The sequence below is a fragment of the Bubalus bubalis genome, chromosome 10 (genome assembly GCF_019923935.1).
Source record: "Bubalus bubalis isolate 160015118507 breed Murrah chromosome 10, NDDB_SH_1, whole genome shotgun sequence".
Classification (NCBI taxonomy): Eukaryota; Metazoa; Chordata; class Mammalia; order Artiodactyla; family Bovidae; genus Bubalus; species Bubalus bubalis.
In genome coordinates this window covers 11163886-11189280 of record NC_059166.1, presented here as the reverse complement: position 1 = coordinate 11189280, position 25395 = coordinate 11163886, and the positions used below count along the sequence as shown (strand labels likewise).

At 39.7% G+C, this 25395-nt stretch overlaps 1 long non-coding RNA gene and 1 pseudogene across 1 annotated transcript in view; one reads left to right on the top strand and one right to left on the bottom strand.

Annotated features, from left to right (window-relative positions):
- The window catches only part of LOC112587339, a 116205-nt gene that overhangs the window by 72706 nt on the left and 18104 nt on the right, over positions 1-25395 (bottom strand). The window contains exon 3 of the long non-coding RNA XR_003111831.3: positions 22707-22800. This is a non-coding gene — a long non-coding RNA (uncharacterized LOC112587339). The remainder of the gene's footprint in view (positions 1-22706; positions 22801-25395) is intronic.
- On the top strand, positions 13345-14287 carry LOC102392507 (annotated as a pseudogene).

The window sequence follows — 25395 nt, the reverse complement described above, 5'->3', positions numbered from 1 at the left end:
ACCCTTCACATAAGAGAACTGCCCAGTGGGAGGTTAAATTCTGAGAGCTGTCTGGTCAGGATTGAATACTATACCTTTCCGTTTGTGCTCAGTGTCCTAATCTAGAGCATTCAGGTTACTGGGCACCCAGTCCCTTCATCATTGTTTAGAGCCTGTTGCCAAGTGCCACTAGAAATAGACGTAACATGAGCAATGGAAACCATATTTTTAAAGGAAAAAGATGAAATGCCCCACACTTTTAGACCACAGGAAGTTTCAGTATATTTAAACAAGAATGTCAATATAAGATCAAGTCAGAAACCCACAAGTGAAAACACTATAAGAAACTTGGTTATCTGTACATGGAACAGATTTCAGCTGCTCATTACAATTCATGATGACAACCATCGCAATGCTGAAATATCTATGGCATTTCAAGGTGCCGGTGAGAGAAACATAAAAATATTAGTATAGAAATGGGCATACGGTACCCCTGTGTGTGTGTGTTAGTTCCTCAGTCGTGTCCGACTCTTTGTGACCCCATGGACTGTAGCCCACCAGGCTCCTCTGTCCATGGGACTTTCCAGGCAAGAATACTGGAGAGGGTTGTCATTTCCTTCTCCAGGGGATCTTCCCGACTCAGAGATCGAACCTGGGTCTCCTGTATTGCAGGCAGATCCTTTACCCTCTGAGCTACCAGGGAAGCCCTATAGTACCCCTATACAGCAAGCAACCATAGCGTCCAGCTGTAAACACAAGAGGGCAGGCACATTTTCTTTGGCTCTTCATGAAATCCCAGTGCCTTGCACACTCCTTGACTCTTGTTGTGCATATATAAATTTTTTTTGAGAGGACAGAATATGAAAAATCAGAACAAAATGGGCTTTCCTAAAACTATTAGAAGAAATTCCAAGGTAAAACCTATCTTTGCACCGAATTTTATCAAGTTACTTCCTAAGTATCCTTCAAAACCTCCCACCTTCCCCCACCTTTGCCCTGCTCACCTTAATCCCAACCACCACTAGCTCTTTCCAAGACAACAAGAACCTTTTAAAGGATCTCTCTGCATCAACTTGAGCCCGTCTTCAGTCTTTTGTTCATATTTTAACCACAGTCATGTTTTTCACACTGAAAAATCTGATCTTCACACACACACATACACACACACATACACAGATGGGGCCCACAGCAGATTAAACCATGATTCTCAGGGGTCTGAGGATCCAGACCAAAATTGTTAATGTGACTACCAACATGTCCACGGTCTTGTTCTATCCACATCCACATGGGAACCTTGTAGCGTGCTTCAGCCACCCGGCTGCTCTCAGTTCCTCTGATGTCCACGCCCCCGCTGCCCCAGGGCTCCGGCACTTGCTGCGCCTTCTACCTGCAGTGTTTCTTCTTCCCTATTCCTTTGCCTGCCTGCCTTTCTGTAATTACCAGTCTTCCTTCAGATCTCAGCTCACGTACATCTTCTTCAAGGGGAGGCTGTGTTACATCCTCTATTGCGAAGTCTGAAATCACCATGGACCTCTCCCTTGTAGCACTAGGAGAGTCATTATTTTATGTTCATTTATGTGATTCTTCGCTTAAAATCTTATTTTACTACACTGAAAACTATATGAAGGCAGGGACTCTGTCTTTGAGCTTTACTCAACAATATATCCCCATAACCTGGCAAAGTGTTTAGCATTATAGTCAGTTTGCAAGAAATATTTGTTAAAGTCAAGAATCAGTTAGGAGACTGATGATTCAAGGGTGCTGTTGGTTCCATATTCTGAGCCCTAGGTTGGTTGTGGCTGTTGTTTTTAAGCCATAAAAGGTTCCCTCTCATTAGTTAAACAAATGCATAACTAAATGATTTCACCAAAATTTCATCTCTTTGCAATGATGTGCAGTCAGATCCAGACAGCTGTTGGAACCAGAAGCCCAGAGCAAACGGGTGAGATTAAGAAACTTCCAATAACACCTCCACAACATTTTTATAACTTCAAGAAGAAGCTTCTTGGGAATTTAGGCTAAAGCAACTGGTTCCCAGAATGGCTACCATGGACTCTGATTTCATAAATTTCAAAAAACAAAGTATAGAATTACATGTCAGACAGCAGGATAATATCAACAGAAACAACTGGTATTTTTATGAGGTTAAAACAAGAAAAATCTGTCCTGCTGAGATCCAGCTGACCAGCAGAATATACACAGAGATAGAAAGTTTCCAAAGAAACTTTTTCTCTTTTTTAATTAAATGTTCTTTCTTAGTTTATGAAGCCAAACACATAATATCCACAAGAATATTTGGATTAGTTAGTAAGTAGCTCCGAAGATTTTTCTAACTTCTAAAAAAATACTAAAATATTTACCTTTAATAAATATTAAATAAAAGTTTACATATATGTAGATATATATATAGAGAGAGAATTTGGGGATTTATTCTGTGCAACAACTTTGCAAGATAAATTAGTTGGTGTCATTATTATTATAATTATATACATGAAAAATCTAAGGCTTAGTTGTCCATCTGCTAAGTAGCTCAAGTGGGAATCAAATCTATCTTAGTCTCCATGATCAACACCATTCCCTTAAAAAAAAAAGGTGAGGGGGAGGGGGGAGGTGATGATTTTTCAATGTAGTATATTAAGTATTTTAGACCTAATTGAAAAGGTATAAAACTGATCAATTTCATACCACCCAGGTTTTTCCATTTAAGGTATTTTCAATATTTTTCCTAAAAGAGACTCTGTAGGCAGGGTTTAGAATTTTATTCCACATTGAGACAAAGAAGAAAATGTCTTCAGAGTTCCAAGCACGTTTCTTACTATTTCACTCACACAGAGGTCTCCTCTTAATTTTTTTTTTTTCTGTTTCATTCAAAAAGCAATTCCACTACCAACCTGAGGTTAGCTACATTAATCTAATGTCAACTCCATTATTGTTAATTATTTTATGGTGGCTATATTTTAACAGAAGGGGGACAAAGATCCCTCGTGTCATTTGATAGCCCACCAAGAATTATATTGAAATAACTACATTGATTTCCAGATCTCAGCAAGCAACTAGGACATAATTAAACTTTTATCTCTGCAAATTTTGCTGTCTTTTTTTCAAAACTTGGTTACCTATTGTTCAGTGGATTAATCTTATTTTGCTTCTCAGGTGGGCCTAAAATTTCATTCGGTGCTTAAGAAATGAATTCAAATGAAAGACATGTAATATCTGGACATTTCTCAAATAAGAATTTCCATTGGTATATTTTCTTTCTGGATTTATTTCCCCCCCCCCCCCCGTTCCTTATTTGACTTTAATAAAGCTATATTCTATTGAGGTTAAATAAAAGCGTTCCTCTGAGCACTTGGAGTTAAATTAAAATAGCTGTAAATCTGAAGAAGCAGCCATTTAAAGAGTCTACTTGACCTACCTTAGAAGAAATAACCTGTAGCTACAGAAAAAGCGGGCTCCACTGAGACCCACTCTGTGAAACCAGCGCTGAGGTCCCTGGCCTTTTCCCTCCTGCAGCACATCTGCCATTACCTTGCTCCCTCCTCACCTCTCAGCACAGGCCTTAAACTTCATGAGAAGGAAACTTTCTCAAGATTTCTGAAATTTTTTTTTTCATTAAGGAAAAAAAAAAAATTAGCAAGCAAAGGAGCAGTATGGTAAGGTAGGAGAGAAAAAAAATCCACTAGGCTGAATATAAACTTGAATTCATTTTCCCCTTAATTATCTCTGTCACAGAGTATAAACCACGTTGCGCTCTGTGCATCAGTTTGCTCACCTGAAATCTACGGGACTAGATCAGACCCAGGGCCAGGACTAGGGGGACTCAAGTGAGATTAGTCACCCCCTGTGCAAAATGCACAGGGCCACCAAAACTTCAGTGTGAAAGTGTTGGTCACTCAGTTATGTCTGACTCTTCACACTCCATGAACTGTATAGCCTGTCAGGCCCCCCTGTCCATGGGATTCTCCAGGCAAGAATACTGGAGTGGGTTGCCCTTGTCTTCTCCAGGGGATTGTCCCCACCCAGGGATGGAACTAGAGTCTCCTGCATTGCAGGCAGATTCTTTACCACCTGAGCCACCAGGGAAGCCCCTGTATGCAAAAGATCCATGATGAACAAAATAGCAAATGCTTGAATAAAGACAGGCTGAGGATCGCTGATTTTCCTTCAGTCTCGGCACAGCTCTGTTCCTCGTCATGATTTCGATCATCTCTAAACTCCTCTCTCTCTCACATTCTAGTACCAGGCTTCTTGTCCCCAGCGGTAGCCTGGACATGCATCACCACCGCCACCCGCAAACCTGGTAGATTCAAGCCATTGCAGCCCAGGAGGAGCATCTCCAGGGTAACTTGTGACAGTGGCTGGCGCCTTCCTTTTAATTCTCCTCTCGCTGTCCCAGAGACATGGTGACTTCATGTGGCTCCACATCAGGACGTCTGCTCATGATCAAGATGGAAATCACAATCTCATTTCCCTAAGAGCCCTAGGAGGGCCCAGACTTCCAGCAAGCCGCCTTGGGCGCCACCCCACAGCCCAACCTACTCTGACTGGATTAAGATGCAGCTTCAGACTGAAAAACCCGTGGAGGAAACTTGCAGAAATTCTGGAAGGCTGTTCCCCACTCCTCGCCTGTTTCCCTGCCCACCCAGCCTCAGGGAAGGGTGACATCTGTCAGGGCAAAGCTTCCAGTCCTCCAGAGTAAATTGAACCATCTCCTTTTGTTCCTGAGAGGGCAGGAGTGGGGATGGGAGTAATATGCCAGGGTGGGTGGGGACCCCCATAACATGACTCAAAACAAGTAAGGCAACTTCATAGAGATCCCCCAAGCTCCAGGGGGTTCCAGAAAGTGGTAGGAGGCCTTAGAATGCCCTTGAGGCTAGCAAGGGAGCAGTAAGATGATCTCCATGCTCCTCTAAGGCAAGGGGGTCTCTGAATTGGAAATGCTAAGTTATTTGTCCAGATAAAGCAAGCTGCATTCTTTCTCAGGAATTTTAACAGCTTACTTGCTCTCTCTTCCCCAGCTCTCCATCAAATCCTGTTTACACAGCACAGTGTGGAATAGGAGTCCATGATGATCCACTTTTGTATAGAAGGTTAGTGTGGATGAAGGCAGGAACGGGAAGTACTCTCAAGGATGCTTCCCTGGTGGCTTAGATGGTAAAATCTGCCTGCAATGCAGGAGACTCGGGTTTGATCCCTGGGTCAGGAAAATCCCCTGAAGGAGGAAATGCCAACCCACTCCAGTATTCCTGCCTGGAGAATCCCATGGACAGAGGAACCTGGTGGGATACAGTCCCTGGGGTCACAAAGAGTCAGACATGCCACAAAGAGTCAAACACAACTGAGCGCCTTTCACTTCACTCAAGGATGCCAAGGTACCACTGTGCCGCTTCCAGGCTAGCGCTGGTTTGCTGTTCTTCCAACAGAGGCGACTTTCATGACACTAAAGATGTCACTTTTTTCCTAAAACCATAGTTACTTAGATAATTTGCTCTGCTCCCTCTGTTTCTCCCGCAGGGCTTCCCTGGTGGCTCAATGGTAAAGAATCCGCTTGCCAATGCAGAAGACGCAGGTTCGATCCCTGCAACAGGAAGATCCCCTGGAGAAGGGCATGGCTACCCACTCCAGTATTCTTGCCTGGGAAATCCCATAGACAGAGGAGCCTGGTGAGCTACAGTCCATGGGGTTGCAGAGAGTCAATCATGACTTAGCAACTAAACAACAACAACAACAACAAAATTTCTCCAGTAGTGTTGTGCCTTGTGATTTACAAGGGCTTCAACATTCTTGTTTCATATTTAAACCCTTATGCAAATTCTGCCAGCAGCCCAGCAAACCAAAATTTTTGCATTAATGCTCCATATTATTCACATACAAAAATTCCATTTAAATCTCATTAAGCTTGTGACATAAATCCAAACAAACTAGAAAATGCCCCGTGAAGGTGGAAAAGTGACATATGTTTTCCAGTCCCCTGGCAGAACAAGGCAGAATGAAAAAAAAAATGATAAAGGTGCTCCCCATTTGGGACAATACACCAATGGACACATATGTTACTTTTCTGCCTTTAACTGTTCACAGCCTTCCTGCTTTTATCTCAATACCATTTAAATGAAGTATTCGTCAGCAACTGTTTCTGGTAATGTGACGTACGTGATTCAGTGAGACTGTGAGCCGTGTTTCTGGAAACACAGCAGTATCCTGGGAAAATCATAAAAGGTCTGTCTGCTAACGGCATTTTTTGATTTCCCCCTAGGCATTTCTTGGGGTTCGCAATATAATTTATCTGTCATGTAGTATTAACAATATACCTTTCAGGGACTTAAAGATTAGTGGGGCCCCTGAGCTGCCTGTCTCAACTTGCCAAACACTGAACATCCTTCATGTCATCGTGTCTCATCCCTAATCCAGTTTTTCCTTGAAAAACAATTATAGTAATATCCGCAGGTTACAGCAGCTTTGCAATAGTGCCCGGCACTCTTTAGGACCACTGCTAATTATCAATTATTCAACATTTTAATTCTGTAATGTGTTTAGTTTAGAGATTTGGGGGGTTGGGGAGAATCAGCTTTGGCCTTTTGCAATTGCAAATCTGAGTTCATCTTCCCTCTTGATGTGAATAAGCACGAGTTCAGACTGGTACGTTGAATGACACTATTACAATATCATAATCATTTACATATTTTCTCAAAAAAATTGGATTTGGACATAGCTTTCAGCCGCTGCAGGAATCTCTCAGAAGACTTAATAAGAGTCTCTAAATATATATGAAAGCCCCCGCCTGTTGAAAGTAGAGTGGAGTCTTCAGCCAATGTTTACAGCTCTCCAATCGCTCTTGCCAAGCCTTCCAGGGCTCCACCAGGAAAAATGACATGGTTGCTTCCAGCACCCACTCCCTCGATCTAGTTCTACACCCTGTGGTTATCAGGAGCTACGCATATACAGTTCCCCATCCCCATGCATTTTAGAGAAAGAGAAGTAAAGAGACACTGAGCAAGAAAAATGGAGACAGTAACCAGATAGGTAAATATGGGGAACGAATCGAGTCTCGCACGCCTACTGCCCAAAATGCACTGCCTTCACCTGCATGGCTCCTACGGGTCCCTTCTCCACTGCAACCCAGGTCCCCCACCGGCCACTCCCCACCCCTCCCATTGCACACTAGGTGGCGCTGTCTCGTGGCCCTCCATCCCTGCATTGGGCACACTTCACACCCCTCACCTTGAAATCCTGAAGGCAGAACAGGGAGGACCATGACACCACAGCCAGAACGTCTGGGTTTGCATCTCAGTTCTGCCCTTGACTGAGTGACGCTGGGCAAGTGACACTGGGCACTTCCCTCTCTCTGCCTCAGTTTTCTCATCAGTAAAATAACTGGTTATGTAAATACGTTTTTTTTAAATGTTCAGGAAACTGAAAGGGCTTACTAAGTGTTCAGTTCAGTTCAGTTCAGTAGCTCAGTCGTGTCCAACTCTTTGTGACCCCATGAATTGCAGCACACCAGGCCTCCCTGTCCATCACCAACTCCCGGAGTTTCTGCAAACTCATGACCATCAAGTCGGAGATGCCATCCCGCCATCTCATCCTCTGTCGTCACCTTCTCCTCTCCCTTCAATTTTTCCAGCATCAGGGTCTTTTCAATGAGACAGTTCTTCGCATCAGGTGGCCAAAGGATTGGAGTTTCAGCTTCAACATCAGTCCTTCCAGTGAACACCCAGGACTGATCTCCTTTAGGATGGACTGGTTGGATCTCCTTGCAGCCCAAGGGACTCTCAAGTGTCTTCTCCAACACCACAGTTCAAAAGCATCAATTCTTTGATGCTCAGCTTTCTTCACAGTCCAACTCTCACATCCATGCATGACCACTGGAAAAACCATAGCCTTGACCAGAAGGACCTTTGTTGGTAAAGTAATGTCTCTGCTTTTTAATATGCTATCTAGCTTGGTCATAACTTTCCTTCCAAGGAGTAAGCGTCTTTTAATCTCATAGCTGCAATCACCATCTTCAGTTATTTGGGACCCCAAAAAAAATAAAGTCTGACACTGTTTCCACTGTTTCCCCATCTTTCCCATGAAGTGATGGGACCAGATGCCATGATCTTCGTTTTTTGAATAATGAGATTTAAGCCAACTTTTTCACTCTCCTCTTTCACCTTCATCAAGAGGATTTTTAGTTCCTCTTCACTTTCTGCCATAAGAGTGGTGTCATCTGCATATCTGAGGTGATTGATATTTCTCCCGGCAATCTTGATTCCAGCTTGTGCTTCTTCCAGTCCAGCGTTTCTCATGATGTACTCTGCATATCAGTTAAATAAGTAGGGTGACAATATACAGCCTTGATGTACTCCTTTTCCTATTTGGAACCAGTCTGTTGTTTCATGTCCAGTTCTAACTGTTGCTTCCTGACCTGCATATAGGTTTATCAAGAAACAGGTCAGGTGGTCTGGTATTCCCATCTCTTTCAGAATTTTCCACAGTTTATTGTGATCCACACAGTCAAAGGCTTTGGCATAGTCAAGAAAGCAGAAATAGATGTTTTTCTGGAACTCTCTTGCTTTTTTGATGATCCAGCAGATGTTGGTAATTTGATCTTTGGTTCCTCTGCCTTTTCTAAAACCAGCTTGAACATCTGGAAGTTCACGTTTCATGTATTGCTGAAGCCTGGCTTGGAGAATTTTGAGCATTACTCTGCTAGCATGTGAGATGAGTGTAATTGTGCAGTAGTTTGAGCATTCTTTGGCATTGCGTTTCTTTGGGATTGGAATGAAAACTGACCTTTTCCAGTCCTGTGGCCACTGCTGAGTTTTCCAAATTTGCCAGCATATTGAGTGCAGCACTTTCACAGTATCATCTTTCAGGATTTGAAATAGCTCAACTGGAATTCCACCACCTCCACTAGCTTTGTTCCCTTGGTATCTCTAATTTTCTTGAAGATATCTCTAGTCTTTCCCATTCTGTTGTTTTCCTCTATTTCTTTGCATTGATCGCTGAAGAAGGCTTTCTTATCTCTCCTTGCTATTCTTTGGAACTCTGCATTCAGATGTTTATATCTTTCCTTTCCTCCTTTGCTTTTCACTTCTTCTTTTCACAGCTATTTGTAAGGCCTCCTCAGACAGCCATTTTGCTTTCTTGCATTTCTTTTCCATGAGGATGGTCTTGATCCCTGTCTCCTGTGCAATGTCACGAACCTCCATCCATACTTCATCAGGCACTCTGTCAGATATAGTCCCTTAAATCTATTTCTCACTTCCACTGTATAATCATAAGGGATTTGATTTAGGTCATACCTGAATGGTCTAGTGGTTTTCCCTACTTTCTTCAATTTAAGTCTGAATTTGGTAATAAGGAGTTCATGATCTGAGCCACAATCAGCTCCCAGTTTGTTTTGGCTGACCGTATAGAGCTTCTCCATCTTTGGCTGCAAAAAATATAATCAATCTGATTTCGGTGTTGACCATCTGGTGATGTCCATGTGTAGAGTCTTCTCTTGTGTTGTTGGAAGCGGGTGTTTGCTATGACCAGTGCGTTCTCTTGGCAAAACTCTATTAGCCTTTGCCCTGCTTCATTCCATACTCCAAGGACAAATTTGCCTGTTATTCCAGGTGTTTCTTGACTTCCTACTTTTGCATTCCGGTCCCCTATAATGAAAAGGACATGTTTTTGGGGTGTTAGTTCTAAAAAGTCTTGTAGGTCTTCATAGAACCATTCAACTTCAGCTTCAGCGTTACTGGTTGGGGCATAGGCTTGGATAACCATGATATTAAATGGTTTGCCTTGGAAATGAACAGAGATCATTCTGTCATTTTTGAGATTACATCCAAGTACTGCATTTTGGACTCTCTTGTTGACCATGATAGCTACTCCATTTCTTCTAAGGGATTCCTGCCCACAGTAGTAGATACACTGATCATCTGAGTTAAATTCACCCATTCCAGTCCATTATTTTACATAAACAATTGTCTCACTCTGCTATTGGACTGGAAGTCAGTAATGTCAGGAACTCAGTTTTGCTCAGTGCCTAGCTTAAAAGATACTGATGGTGAATAGACAACAGCGATCTGAAAGCATTTTTTAATCTGTTAAAATGCACATTTTAGATATCTCCCTACGATGCTTTTTAAATTTTTCAAAAAATGTTACTGAGTTCTAATTGACATGTTAAAACTATATACATTTAAAGTGTAAAATTTGACAAGCTTTGACATAGGTAAATATCCATGAAAACATCATCATATCAAGACAGTAAATCCTGAGGGAGAATCCCAAATAATCCATGTTATTAATTTGCATTGTCAAGAGTTTTTTTACATAAATGTGCTCATCATTATGTACTGATATTTGCATGCTTCTTTTACTCACCATACTTATTTTGCGACTCATTCATACAGTTATGTACATCAATATTTTGTTCTTTTTATTGCTAAGTGGTATCATATTGTATTAATTATAACATAATTTGTTTATCCATTGTTGATAAATAATTGGGTTGTTTCTAGGATTGGGCTATTACAAAATATCTGCTAAGAACATTGGACATATACCTTATTTTCTCTCAAGTGAATACTATTACTGGAATGGCTGACCATTACATAATAGGTGTAAGTTTTAACTCTTTAACAAACTGCCAGACTGCTTTCCAAAGTTGTTGGGACATTTTACATTTCCACCAGCAGTGTATGAGAGTTCCAGCTCTTCTACTTCCTTGCTAATACTGGATATGGTCAGTCTATTTAATTTTTCATTCTAATAGGTATGAAGTACTATCTTTCTGTGACTTTAATTTACATTTCCCTAACGACTACTGTTGAGTATCTTTTCATGTGCTTATTGATCATCCATATATCTTCTCTGGTAAATTGTTCAAATCTTTGTACAATTTTTTAATTGGGTTGTTTTCTTACTGTTCAGTTAAAAGATAAATCTTAGGCATATTAAAATTTTTAAGAGTTTATTTGAGAAAAAAATCAATTCAAATCAGGCAGCACTTTAACTTGAAAGTAGGAGCACTCCCTCTGCAGAAATAAGAGGAAAGACTTTCATAGAGAAGATGCAGAATCAAAGGTAGGAAATTATTTGATTGGCTATTGCTTTAGTGTTGGGTTTCCCTGTGGCTCAGCAGCAAAGAATCCATCTGCAATTCGGGAGACACGGATTCAGTCCCTGGGTCGGGAAGATCCTCTGGAGGAGGGCATGGCAACCCACTCCAGTGTTCTTGCCTGGAGAATCCCATGAGCAGAGGAACCTGGTGAGGCTGCAGTCCATAGCATCACAAAGAGTTGGACATGACTAAATGACTAAGCATGCATGCACACACAGCTTAAGTGTTTACTTTATTCTGAAAAGGCTTGTTGATTGGCAGTCCTTAGGTTTTTATTTCTTAACCTTGAGGCATTTGTAGGCTTAGGTTTTGGTTTGCTTACATAGGTTGCTAAGGTTGAAGCACCTCAATCTAATGGCCTCCTTGTTCACTTTACTTAATAATTCCTCCATTTTGGACATCTTTGCATACATGAGAAATTGACCAAAAATTTGTTATTAGCAACATTCTCACTCACCATCAGGGTTGTTTTTGTCTCATCATGAAACTCATAGGTTATAATGTCAGATTCATGGAAAAATTGTCTTTGCTGTTCATCTTGTTTCTGTTTGTCCAGGCTCAGAGAGACCACCTGATTCACTGCTGGTGGCTGCAAATGGGTATTTAAGACCCTTGAGAGAACACCGTGCACAAGAGAGACTGCAATAATGACTATCAGGAGGATAAAACCAACAGACTGAATTACTACTCTTAGCCAGAAGGCCTTATGAACCAAATCAGTTCATTATCAAATAAATCAGGAAATGTACCTGAAGGAGTGTGAACTTGATTTAGCCAAATGGTGTGTTTGTTAATTTCTTGTATTTTGCTACAGTATCAGAGGTGTTGATGCAGGCACAGCAGGTGATATCTGCCACAGCACAGACTCCTCCTTGTTCAGCCAGTAAGTAATCTAAAGCAATCTGATTATCTAAAACCACCTTAGCAAGAAAGTCTAGTGACTTCTGTTGTACAGATGTGGCCTTAGCAATAGATCCAAGGATAATTCAGAGTTAAGGTGTATTTTCTTCCCAAGCATTGACAAAGAGAAAGCACACATTGGGAAAAGGCAAAAAGAAATAAAGGTTTCATATTGAAGATGAAAATCTTGCTCTGAGATCTTCAGAAAGCTGTCTGCCTCAAGATGCCATCTACCTCTGAGGAAGAACATCTCTAATCAATTTTAATATTAGATTTTAGCTGGTATATAAGTCCAAGAATCTGGAGAAGCCATTTGTAATTGGGCAGTGCAGACACAAGGTTCAAGTCTGACTGCAGTCTCAGTAGTGAGGAGGACCAGGTACAGTACTTTCCAACAAAATTCAAGGGCAAATATTGTTCTTAGTGATTCCAAATCAGAAGGTGGGAGAAAAGTCAGACACATTAGTTTGGAGAGTCATAGCCAAGTATTTGAGGAAATTAGAATAATTAAGGATCTAGTTTGGTTTACAGGTACATGACAAAACAATTAATAGGACCAGAATTTAATATCCACAAGACTGTGCTATAGTTTCCTATTGAAACTTAATTTTCTTTTCTGTACAATCACCATCATTTCTATCAGATACTCATGGTAAGACTAATTTGTTTTAAACTTGACCTGACTATTTGCATAAGTGAAGCAAAAAATAGTGATTGACCCTATAGACTTTGTTTAAATCATCTTTGCTGGAACTTTTCATGAGGAATCTCAAATTGGACTTTTAAAATCTCTTGAGGCTAAGAAGCCAAGCCGAGAACACCAACAGGCTTTGCCTGTGATCTCTGTAGAGAGACAGAGATAGAGAGATTTGGGTTGATTCCACTTTTCTCAAGGTCCCCAAAATATCCTGAGAGTTTTAGGGCTTCCAGGAAGTGACCTTTCTTCCTTACTTCGTAAGGCTTAGAATTCTGTAAACTAGTTTTCCAAGGGGCTTTATTGTTTCCAGAAATTCAATCTTAGTTCCTTTAACCTATCTGTACATATGTGATTTTATGCACATCATTTACAGAGATGACATTCCAGTCAAAGTCCAAAGTCTTGATAATGTAATCAGTGTTTCTAATTGTGTCCTATTATAAGTAAAACAGGTTCCTATTAAACTTATGCAAATAACTATACTACCCTGAAAATAAGAATATTCAATAATTTCCTGAATTCTGGAGGGATCAGGAAGGGGGAAAAAATAAATGTTTCAATTCTGCTAACAAAAGTATATGTGCCAAACTACTATAATTCATAGATTGATTAAGAGAAGAGGAATCATTCTCTGCCAGGTCTTGTCCCTGTTGCTGTCTTCACCACCTGCACTATGGCTTTCATAACCAGGCAATTCATGCGTTCCACGTCCTCCTCCTCCACCACCATGGCCTCGGCAAAGAAAATCCTCACCAAGCACGTGACGATCATCAGCGGTGGGCTGATGGGCTCCAGAATTGTCCAGGTTGCTGCAGCAACTGACCACACAGTAGTGCTGGTGGACCAAACAGAGGACATCCTGGCAAAATCTAGAAAGGGTATTGAGGAAAGTCTTCAGAAAGTGGCCAAGAAGAAGTCTGCAGAAAACCCTAAGAGTGCTGATAAATTTGTGGCAAAGACTCTGAGCAGCATATCACCCAGCATGGGTGAAGCATCCGTGGTCCACAGCACAGACCTGGTGGTGGAGGCCATTGTAGAGAATCTGCAGGTGACAAATGAGCTCTTCAAAAGGCTAAAAAGTTTGCTGTGGAACACACAATCTTTGCCAGCAACACTTCTTCATTGCAGATCACAAGCCTAGACAATTCCACCACCAGACAGGACCAGTTTGCTGGGCTCCATTTCTTCAACTCAGTGCCTTTGATGAAGCTTGTGGAGGTCATTAAAACACCAATGATCAGCCAGAAGACCTTTGAATCTCTGCTAGACCTCAGCAAAGCCCTGGGAAAGCATCCTGTTGCTTGCAAGGACACACCTGGATTTATTATGAACCGTCTTCTGGTGCCATACCTCATAGAAGCAGTCAGGCTGTATGAACGAGGTGACATGACCAAGGAAGACATCGATACTGCTAAGAAGCCAGGTGCCAGGTACCCCATGGGTCCATTTAAGTGCCTCGATTATGTTGGGCTGTATACTATGAAGTTCATCCTGGATGGTTGGCATAAAATAGACTCAAAGAACCCCCTGTTTCAGCCAGTCCATCCCTGAATAAGTTAGTAGCAGAGAATAAGTTTAGCAAGAAGACTGGAGATGGATATTACAAATACAAGTGAGCAGCTTCTCTGGCTCCAGGATGAAACCCCATAAGCACATATGAGCAACTCCCCAAGTGCCCGATCATAAGAGACTAGTATCAGCAACCATATTACAAAAAAATAGAAAACTTGGAAGAAATGGGCAAATTCTTAGAAAAGTATAACCTTCCAAAACTGAACCAGGAAGAAATAGAAAATCTTAACAGACCCATCACAAGCACAAAAATCAAAACTGTAATCAAAAATCTTCCAACAAACAAAAGCCCAGGACCAGATGGCATCACAGGTGAATTCTACCAAAAATTTAGAAAAGAATTAACACCTATCCTACTCAAACTCTTCCAGAAAATTACAGAGGAAGGTAAACTACCAAACTCATTCTATGAGGCCACCATCACTCTAATACCAAAACCAGATAAAGATGCCACAAGAAAAGAAAACTACAGGCCAATATCACTGATGAACATAGATGCAAAAATCCTCAACAAAATTCTAGCAAACAGAATCCAACAACATATTAAAAAGATCATACATCATGACCAAGTGGGCTTTATCCCAAGGATGCAAGGATTCTTCAATATTGGCAAATCAATCAATGTGATACACCACATTAACAAATTGGAAGATAAAAACCATATGAATATCTCAATAGATGCATATAAAGCCTTTGACAAAATTCAACATCAATTTATGATAAAAAACCCTCCAGAAAGCAGGCATAGAAGGAACATACCTCAACTTAATAAAAGCCATATATGATAAACCCACAGCAAACATTATCCTCAATGGTGAAAAATTGAAAGCATTCCCCATAAAGTCAGGAACAAGACAAGGGTGCCCACTCTTACCACTGCCATTCAACACAGTTTTGGATGTTTTAGCCACAGCAATCAGAGAAAAAAAAGAAATAAGAGGAATCGAGATTGGAAAAGTAGAAATAAAACTCTCACTGTTTGCAGATGACATGATCCTCTACATAGAAAACCCTAAAGCCACCACCAGAAAATTTCTAGAGCTAATTAATGAATATAGTAAAGTTGTAGGTTATAAAATTAATACACATAAATCCCTTGCATTCCTATATACTAACAATGAGAAAACAGAAAGAGAAATTAAGGAAACAATTCCATTCACCATTGTGATGAAAAGAATAAAATACTTAGGAATAAATCTACCTAAAGAAACAAAAGACCTATATATAGAAAACTATAAAACACTGATGAAAGAATCAAAGATGACACAAATAGATGGAGAAATATACCATGTTCATGGATTGGAAGAATCAATATAGTGAAAATGAGTATACTACCCAAAACAATCTATAGATTCAATGCAATCCCTATCAAGCTACCAATGGTATTTTTCAGAGAACTAGAACAAATAATTTCACAACTTGTATGGAAACACAGAAAACCTCTAAAAGCCAAAGCAATCTTGAGGAAGAAGAAAGGAACTGGAGGAATCAACTTGACTGACTTCAGACTATATTACAAAGCTACAGTCATCAAGACAGTATGGTACTGGCACAAAGACAAAAATATAGATCAATGGAACAAAATAGAAAGCCCAGAGATATACCCATGCACCTATGGACACCTTATCTTTGAAAAAGAAGGCAAGAATATACAATGGAGAAAAGACAATCTCTTTAACAAGTGGTGCTGGGGAAACTGGTCAACCAACTGTAAAAGAATGAAACTAGAACACTCTCTAACACCATACACAAAAATAAACTCAAAATGGATTAATGATTATACATAAGATCAGAAACTATAAAACTTCTAGAGGAAAACATAGGCAAGGCACTAGAGAGTGTCAGAGACATAAATCACAGCAGTATCCTCTGTGACCCACCTCCCAAAGTAATGGAAATATAAGCAAAAATAAACAAATGCGACCTAATTAAACCTAAAAGCTTTTGCACAACAAAGGAAACTATAAGCAAGGTGAAAAGACAGCCTTCAGAATGGGAGAAAATAATAGCAAATAAAGCAACTGACAAAGAATTAATCTCAAAAATATACAAGCAGCTCATGCAGCTCAATACCAGAAAAAGAAATGACCCAATCAAAAAATGGGCCAAAGAACTAAACAGACATTTCTCTAAGGAGGACATGCAGATGGCTAAAAAACACATGAAAAGATGCTCAACATCACTCATTATCAGAGAAATGCAAATCAAAACCACAATAAGGTACCATCTCATACTGGTGAGAATGGCAAAGTCTACAAACAATAAATACTGGAAAGGGTGTGGAGAAAAGGAACCCTCTTACACTGTTGGTGGGAATGCAAACTAGTACAGCCACTATGGAGAACAGTGTGGAGATTCCTTAAAAAATTGGAACTCGAACTGCCATACAACCCAGCAATCCCACTGCTGGGCATACACACTGAGGAAACCAGAATTGAAAAAGACATATGTACCCCAATGTTCATCGCAGCACTGTTTACAATAGCAGGACATGTAAGCAACCTAGATGTCCATTGGCAGATGAATGGATAAGAAAGCAGTGGTACATATACACAATGGAATATTAGTCAGCTGTTAAAAAGAACACACTTGAATCAGTACTAATGAGGTGGATGAAACTGGAGCCTATTATACAGAGTGAAGTAAATCAGAAAGAAAAACATCAATGTATATTAATACATATATATGGAGTTTAGAAAGATGGCAACGATGACCCTATATGCAAGATGGCAAAAGAGACACTGATATAAAGAAGACTTTTGGACTCTGTAGAGAAGGCAAGGGTGGGATGATTTGAGAGAATAGCATTGAAACATGTATATTACCATATGTGAAATAGACCACCAGTCCAAGTTTGATGCATGAAACAGAGCACTTAAAGCCAGTGCATTGGCACAACCCTGAGGGATGGGATGGGGAGGGAGGTGGGAAGGGGGGTTCAGGATGGGAGACACATGTACACCCATGGCTGATTCATGTCAGTGTATGGCAAAAACCACTACAATATTGTAAAGCAATTAGCCTCCAATTAAAATAAATTAATTAATTTAAAAAGAAAAAGAAAGGAGGGATCAGGCAGGGGGAAAAAAATAAATGTTTCAATTCTGTTAACAAAAGTATATATGCCAAACTACTATAATTCATAGAGAGATTAAGAGAAAAGAGGAAAAGATTTCCTTAAACTTAGAAAGCCAAAACATTAAAGAAACAGCAATCTTTCTAACAAAAACTTATGAAAACTTACAATCATCCTTATCAATTCAGTCAATCCATGGTTATTAATTCTTGTGCTTGAATCCAGTTTTTCCTATAAGGTTCTAGAAATTATTACCCAGTTCAGCGATATGATCATAAAGTTATGAGAAATCTGTACTCTAGGTTATTTAGCAGAGTCCTTTCAATAAATCTCTCTGAAAACAAAGTCTTCTATAAAAGGATGAAAATAAAACAATAACTGTCTACAAAAAACTTTGAAAAAAACAGCAATGGTTAAACATATGATGAGAGTTTGATATAAAAGTATTGTTATTTCTATAGCATACAACAGTTTAAAATAACAATTGAACAATGAAAGTATTGACCAATTTCTATGAGCTGCAATTTCTGGAGTATCTATATTAGTAACATATATCTGTACACATATAACTTGAGGTTTATCATCACTTCTTATTTGATAATGCCTCTTTGGTATGTTAATAATTAAACATACCAAATAAACCTAATCAGTTCAATATCTCTCTTGCACAAGGTAAGACACAAATCCTTTGAGATTTCTCAGGGACCCCCCAGGAATTCTCAAAGTTAGTTTATTGTCAAAAAGATTTCATTTAGAATATGATTTGGGGAAGTTGTCAAAATGGCAAAAGGCTTTTATATTTGATTATGTAAAACCACAGGTAATTATGAAATAATACTCAATTATCTATTCAACCAAAGTGACAGTAGAAGATCATAAAGGCAAATACAGAAGGTTATATGGTTGCTTAAAAAAAAAAATAACTTTTTCTCTTAATATTGAGAAAATTCAGTTCTCCCAAGTAATCAAAAACTTGATAAAGACAGTATGAAGCCCAGAAAATTTATTTTGATAAGACACTCAAAATCTATGCTTTTCAAGCAGACTACTCAAAGGGTAAAGAAAACTCTTTCAGAATCACTGTCAAGAGTAGACCAATAGTCCAAAGAAACAGTTCGTTTAACATCAGATCAGATCAGATCAGATAAGTCGCTCAGTCATGTCCGACTCTTTGCGACCCCATGAATCGCAGTACGCCAGGCCTCCCTGTCCATCACCAACTCCCGGAGTTCACTGAGACTCACATCCATCAAGTCAGTGATACCATCCAGCCATCTCATCCTCTATCGTCCCCTTCTCCTCCTAACCCCAATCCCTCCCAGCATCAGAGTCTTTTCCAATGACTCAACTCTTCACATGAGGTGGCCAAAGTACTGGAGCTTCAGCTTTAGCATCATTCCTTCCAAAGAAATCCCAGGGCTGATCTCCTTCAGAATGGACTGGTTGGATCTCCTTGCAGTCCAAGGGACTCTCAAGAGTCTTCTCCAACACCACACTTCAAAAGCATCAATTCTTCAGTGCTCAGCCTTCTTCACAGTCCAACTCTCACATCCATACATGACCACAGGAAAAACCATAGCCTTGACTAGATGAACCTCTGTTGGCAAGGTAATGTCTCTGCTTTTGAATATGTTATCTAGCTTGGTCATAACTTTCCTTCCAAGGAGTAAACGTCTTTTAATTTCATGGCTGCAGTCACCATCTGCAGTGATTTTGGAGCCCCCAAAAATAAAGTCTGACACTGTTTCCACTGTTTCCCCATCTATTTCCCATGAAGTGATGGGACCAGATGCCATGATCTTCGTTTTCTGAATGTTGAGCTTTAAGCCAACTTTTGCACTCTCCACTTTCACTTTCATCAAGAGGATTTTTAGTTCCTCTTCACTTTCTGCCATAAGGGTGGTGTCATCTGCATATCTGAGGTTATTGATATTTCTCCCGGCAATCTTGATTCCAGCTTGTGTTTCTTCCAGTCCAGTGTTTCTCATGATGTCCTCTGCATATCAGTTAAATAAACAGGGTGACAATATACAGCCTTGATGTACTCCTTTTCCTATTTGGAACCAGTCTGTTGTTCCTTGTCCAGTTCTAACTGTTGCTTCCTGACCTGCATACAAATTTCTCAAGAGGCAGATCAGGTGGTCTGGTATTCCCATCTCCTTCAGAATTTTCCACAGTTTATTGTGATCCACACAATCAAAGGTTTTGGCATAGTCAATAAAGCAGAAATAGATATTTTTCTGGAACTCTCTTGCTTTTTCAATGATCCAGCGGATGTTGGCAATTTGATCTCTGGTTCCTCTGCCTTTTCTAAAACCAGCTTGTACATCAGGAAGTTCACGGTTCACATATTGCTGAAGCCTGGCTTGGAGAATTTTGAGCATTATTTTACTAGCATGTGAGATGAGTGCAATTGTGTGGTAGTTTGAGCATTCTTTGGCATTGCCTTTCTTTGGGATTGGAATGAAAACTGACGTTTTCCAGTCCTGTGGCCGCTGCTGAGTTTTCCAAATTTGCTGGCATATTGAGTGCAGTACTTTCACAGCATCATCTTTTAACATAGAGACAACCAAATTCTAATTTTGTACCAGGATATTTTTATATTAAGACTCATTCTTAAAACATTTAAATAAATCTAACCCAATCTTAGCCATCTTGACCATTCATAAAATTAATTTTCCAAGACTCTTTTTCCACAAATTTTCTATAATGAAGTCGTTCAGTCATGCCTGACTCTTAGCGACCCCATGGACTGCTGCCCAAAGGCTCCTCCATCCATGGGATTTTCCAGGCAAGAGTACTGGAGTGGGGTGCCATTGCCTTCTCTTTTATAATTGTCCTATATTTTTTCCTCCTTCTTAGTCTGGAACAACCAGTCATCCTACTTAGGGCAAAATGATCTTTTCCCTTAACAACAACAACATGCCCTTTATATCTTGGCTTATCCAAAAAATGCATTCTACTTTTCTTATGTACTGTTCATACATAGTTACTTCCCTTCATCCTTCTTATTTCTAGAAGTTTTAATTACATGTATTGACTATAAGTCTTGGCTGTCAGAAACCAAAATATCTTAAATTCCTCTAACAAAATACCAAAAGTAGATTAACTTATGTTCAGTAATTAATGCTTCAGTATTTTATCTTATTTGGAAACAATCTAGATATCCAATGAATATGCTTTATTTAACTTAATATAACTTTAATGTTTCAAGTTACCAAAAAGATTTTGGAAACTATTTTTATGTATGTGGACATGAACGTGAAGTCGCAGTCGTGTCTGACTCTTTGCGACCCCAGGGACTGTAGCCTAGCAGGCTCCTCTGTCCATGGGATTTTCCAGGCAGTAGTACTAGAGTGGATTGAAGCATAATTATTATTGTAAAGTTTTTAAATAAACATTTATTTTATTTGGGCTTCCCTGGTGGCTTAGAGGTTAAAGCGTCTGCCTGCAATGCTGGAGACCTGGGTTCGATCCCTGGGTTGGGAAGATCCCCTGGAGAAGGAAATGGCAACCCACTCCAGTATTATATTATTTACTCTTATTTAAATTTCTTATTCTTAACAATTACATTTGGGTTACTCATAAAAATTTCATGAGACAGTAAACAACCATCATCATAAGTAATTTTTCTTGCTGACAAACTTTATAACACATAACATGAGCTTATCTGATTTTTGGTAAATCCAAGTAGAATAAAAGTTTCATGTCTGCCTTATGTTTAATCTTGATAACTCCAAAGACATGCCTATTTTAATTAAAGCAACACTTAAACCAGTTTTTATTTGCTAAAGATTATTCCAAATCATGAGAACTTGAAAATCATTCGAGTTATTTTCTATAATTCAGGGGAATACTTAATTTATATACATGTTTATTTTTCCTTAAGCCGATTAAATAGAGCTCTTTTACAAATTTTGGAAACACTATCCACGGGTAGAAAAATCACACATCTATAACATACGTATATAGACATACATAAACATATAGACAGACTCAAACAGAGATCCTACAGATTTCATTTTAAAATCTTAGTCATGAGACAAGTACAATAATGCAAAACTCACTAGTTTATAAAAGAACAGTTGGATCTGAATTGTGTTTCAGGAAGATGAAAATAATTTGAAGTTTCCTGCTCAAAAGGCTTAAGCTTTTTACTAATATTTGTGGAGAAGACTTTTAACAATTTTATTCACCTAGTTTCCAGATAGCTTCCTTTTTCCTTCTGATAAGAATTACCCCACAGAAGTTTGCATTTCAAAGAGATGGCTCTTGGTTCTTAGAGAAGACCTGGTAGAACATTTACACCTCAAAGGCACAGAGAAAGGATGTAAGTTCCTCCAAAAGGACTTTTGTTTCCTAAGTCAAGACCTTTTTACAAAATCTGCAGACCTTTGAGATGAATAGGGGATGTTTGGAGACTGGTAAAAAGGATAGGTGAGCTTTGAATTGCTCCTAGAGCTACAATTCTGTTCTATAGAGTTCATTTGTCAGGCAAGTACAGTTGTTTTTAATTCCTCAAAGAATTGAGTTGCAACCTGGATGATATCAAGGAATTGTCCCACCCACCGAAATATTATCTTCAATTTTCTTATATATAACATAAAAGAATTCCATCTAAGATGGAAATCAAAAGATTTCTGTGTTCTAGATTTAAGAGTTATGTGTCTTTGGAATGCTTCAGTAAATTCTTCCACAATGGCTTCAAAAGTAAATTCTTCTTCAATGGTTTTGTTTTGTTTCGTTTTTCCCCTTGTGGGCATGTAATTTCATTCTAAGTTAGGGGAAAAGGCCTTTAAAATTTTTCTATCAAACTTTGAATATCAGTTTCCAGTTTGCCCAACTTTTGCCCATAGAATTCATGTTTAAAAAATCTTTCAAATATCTTTTTACCAGGTTTTACTTGGGACAAACAGTAAATATTCCTGGCAGTATTGAACATTTTTTCTTAAAAAAAAAAAAAAAAAAGAAAAAAAAAGGTATACCTACTAAGTGACTGAAAACCAAACCAAGTAAGGCTTACCCATGGATACAAGAGGCATTCCCTAAGAGGGTGCAAAAGATGCAGCCTTCCCAAGATCCAGAACCACTACTAAAGACAACCAAAAGGAGGCATGATTTAGCCAGTTCCCATGAGATGGGCCACAGTTCACAGGATACTAACCACAAATGGCAGAAAGTCAAGTTCTGAGGACACCAAACAATACAAAGAAGAAAAAATAGCCCTCCTTGGGAGGAAAAGAACCTATAACCAAAGGATACTCCAAAAACAAGTGTCAGGAGTCTGAATTTGAAAAGAAAAGGACAACATGAAATTTTACCTTCCTGTCTCAACCAGGCCCTATAGACAGAGATTTGAAACAGCCGACTTTCATAAAAGTTCTTACCCTTCACCAGCTTCTGCCAGTTTTCCTCGGATTCTATCTGCAAGCTCCAGAGCAAGTAAGATGTCTCAGCAGGTCCCATCTTGGTCACCAGAAACTGTAGAGGAGAAAAAACATTTTTCTCTTTATCTTTTACATTGAATTCTTGGCTAAGATCCCTGTTTCTCTAGGGCATCAAGTAAATTGATAAGCTTATCTAGGTTAAAAGTTTCCTACTGTGGCTACTGTAATTAAGATTATCTTCAGTAAGTTTAATCTACTTGTTCAAACACAAGTGGAGCCATAATTTTTATAGATAGTTAGCCAGAGTCCCAGGTGGAGGAGTCTCAGAGTCTTTGTACTCATAGGAACCCATATTCTCTGTCTATTTTTTTTTTTTTTTTTTTTTGTCCCCCTTGAAACAAAGTTTTGATTACCTGAGGCCTAACACTGGACCAAGTACATTTTAAGTTAGATGCAGCTCAATCTTGGATGCTGTTCAGAAAAAGAAATGTGTATATAAAGTCTGAGAGCTCATAGCACAAAATCTGTGGGGCTCAAGTGAAACCAAATGACTCTGTGGGACCCTCCTAGGCACAAATCCTTTCTGTGTCCTCCATTTCTTATTTTCAGGGAAAAGATTTCAGCCTTCTTCCCTGAGCTCCAAAGGGCAGATTCAAAAGGCTGCTAATCAAGGAACGGAGTGAATGCAGGAACAAGGGAAGAGCAGTCAAGAAATAAAAGTGCAGCCTTGAGACAGGGTCCTGGTTTCTCTTCAAGGAATATATACAATATCTTTGAGTTCTTCTGTTGGAACAAAGGCCCCCATCCAGGTCGAGGATGGTGACTTCAGGCTGAATGCAAGATTCTTGGAGCACAACACTGTTAGCTCACCTCCAACCAATGAGAAGAAAGTCACACACCTTATAGCCCTCACCCCAAATTTTGCCTGTAAAAACTTACCCTCCCCCCCCAGAAAAGGGAACCCTCTTGCACTGTCGGTGGGAATGTAAATCGATACAGCCACTATGGAAGACAATATGGAGATTCCTTAAAAAAAACTAGGAATAAAACTAACATATGACCCAACAATCCCACTGCTGCTGCTGCTGCTGCTGCTGCTGCTGCTGCTGCTAAGTCGCTTCAGTCATGTCCAACTTTGTGCGACCCCATAGACAGCAGCCCACCAGGCTCCCCCATCTCTGGGATTCTCCAAGCAAGAACACTGGAGTGGGTTGCCATTTCCTTCTCCAATGCATGAAAGTGAAAAGTGAAAGTGAAGTCGCTCAGTCATGTCTGACTCTTAGCGACCCCATGGACTGCAGCCCACCAGGCTCCTCCGTCCATGGGATTTTCCAGGCAAGAGTGCTGGAGTGGGGTGCCATTGCCTTCTCCAACAATCCCACTACTGAGCATATACCCTGAGAAAACCATAATTGAAAAAGACACATGTACCCCAGTGTTTGTTGCAACTCTAGGACATGGAAGCAACCTAGATGTCCACTAATAGAAGTATGGATAAAGAAACTGTGGTACACATATACAATGGAATATTACTCGGCCATAAAAAACAATGCATTTGAGTCAGTGCTAATGAGGTGGATGAACCTAGATCATATTATACAAAGTGAAGTAAGTCAGAAAGAGAAAAACAAATATCATATATTAAGGCATATACATGGACTCTAGAAAGATGGTGCTGATGAACCCATTTGCAGTGCAATAAGGGAGACACAGACATAGAGAACAGATTTATGGACATGGGGTGGGGTGCGGGGGAAGAAAGAGTGAGACAAATGGAGAGAGTAGAGTGGAAATATATACACTACCATATGTAAAAATACAGAGCCAGTGGGAATATGCTGTATGACTCAGGGAACTAAAACTGGGGCTCTCTAACAGTCTAGAGGTGGGGTGGGATGGAGTAGGAGGTGGGAGGGAGGTTCAAGAAGAAAGAGGCATATGTATACCTATTGATTCATGGCCGATTCATGTTGATATACAGCAGAAACCAACACAATATTATAAAGCAATTATCCTTCAAAAATAAATAAATAAATAATTTTTTGTAGCAAACGTCTCCAAACTCACTGGGGAGTTCAGAGGTTTTGAGCACAAGCCACCCATTTTCCTTTCATGGCTCTGCAATAAACCTTTTCCTGCTCCAAACTCTAATAGTTTGGTTTCTTTGGTGTCACTGCACATCAGACACAAACTTGTGTTCAGTAGCACAAATATCTGAAAAGGACTTACTTTGATCTTCAAGAGCAGGAAGAGAACAGTGAGCACAAAGGGAGCAGGGACTTTCTTATGCCTGCTCTATGCTTGTTGCTCCTGGAGGCCATGAGGGCTCTCCACTTAAGGTGCCAGAACAGTGAAAAGATGAACTAAAGTATATTAAACATTTTAAGGGTTTGCTTAAGCAAAAACCTATTTAAATCAGGTGATGCCAAATGCCAAGTGCTTAGGAATATTCCATCAATAAGAGCAAGGCTATAGACTTACAGAGAAAGAGCAGAAGCAAAGCCATGAAATTACTTGATGAGACAATGGTTAAGCATTTGCCTCGTTTGGAAAAAGGTTAGTTGGTTGTTTGTAACTGGCAGTTCTTAGGTGTTGATTTCTTAACCTTGAGGCATTTATAGGCTTAGGTTTTGGTTTGTTTATGTAGGCTGTTAAGGCATCAGGACCAACTCAGCTTAATGGCTTTCTT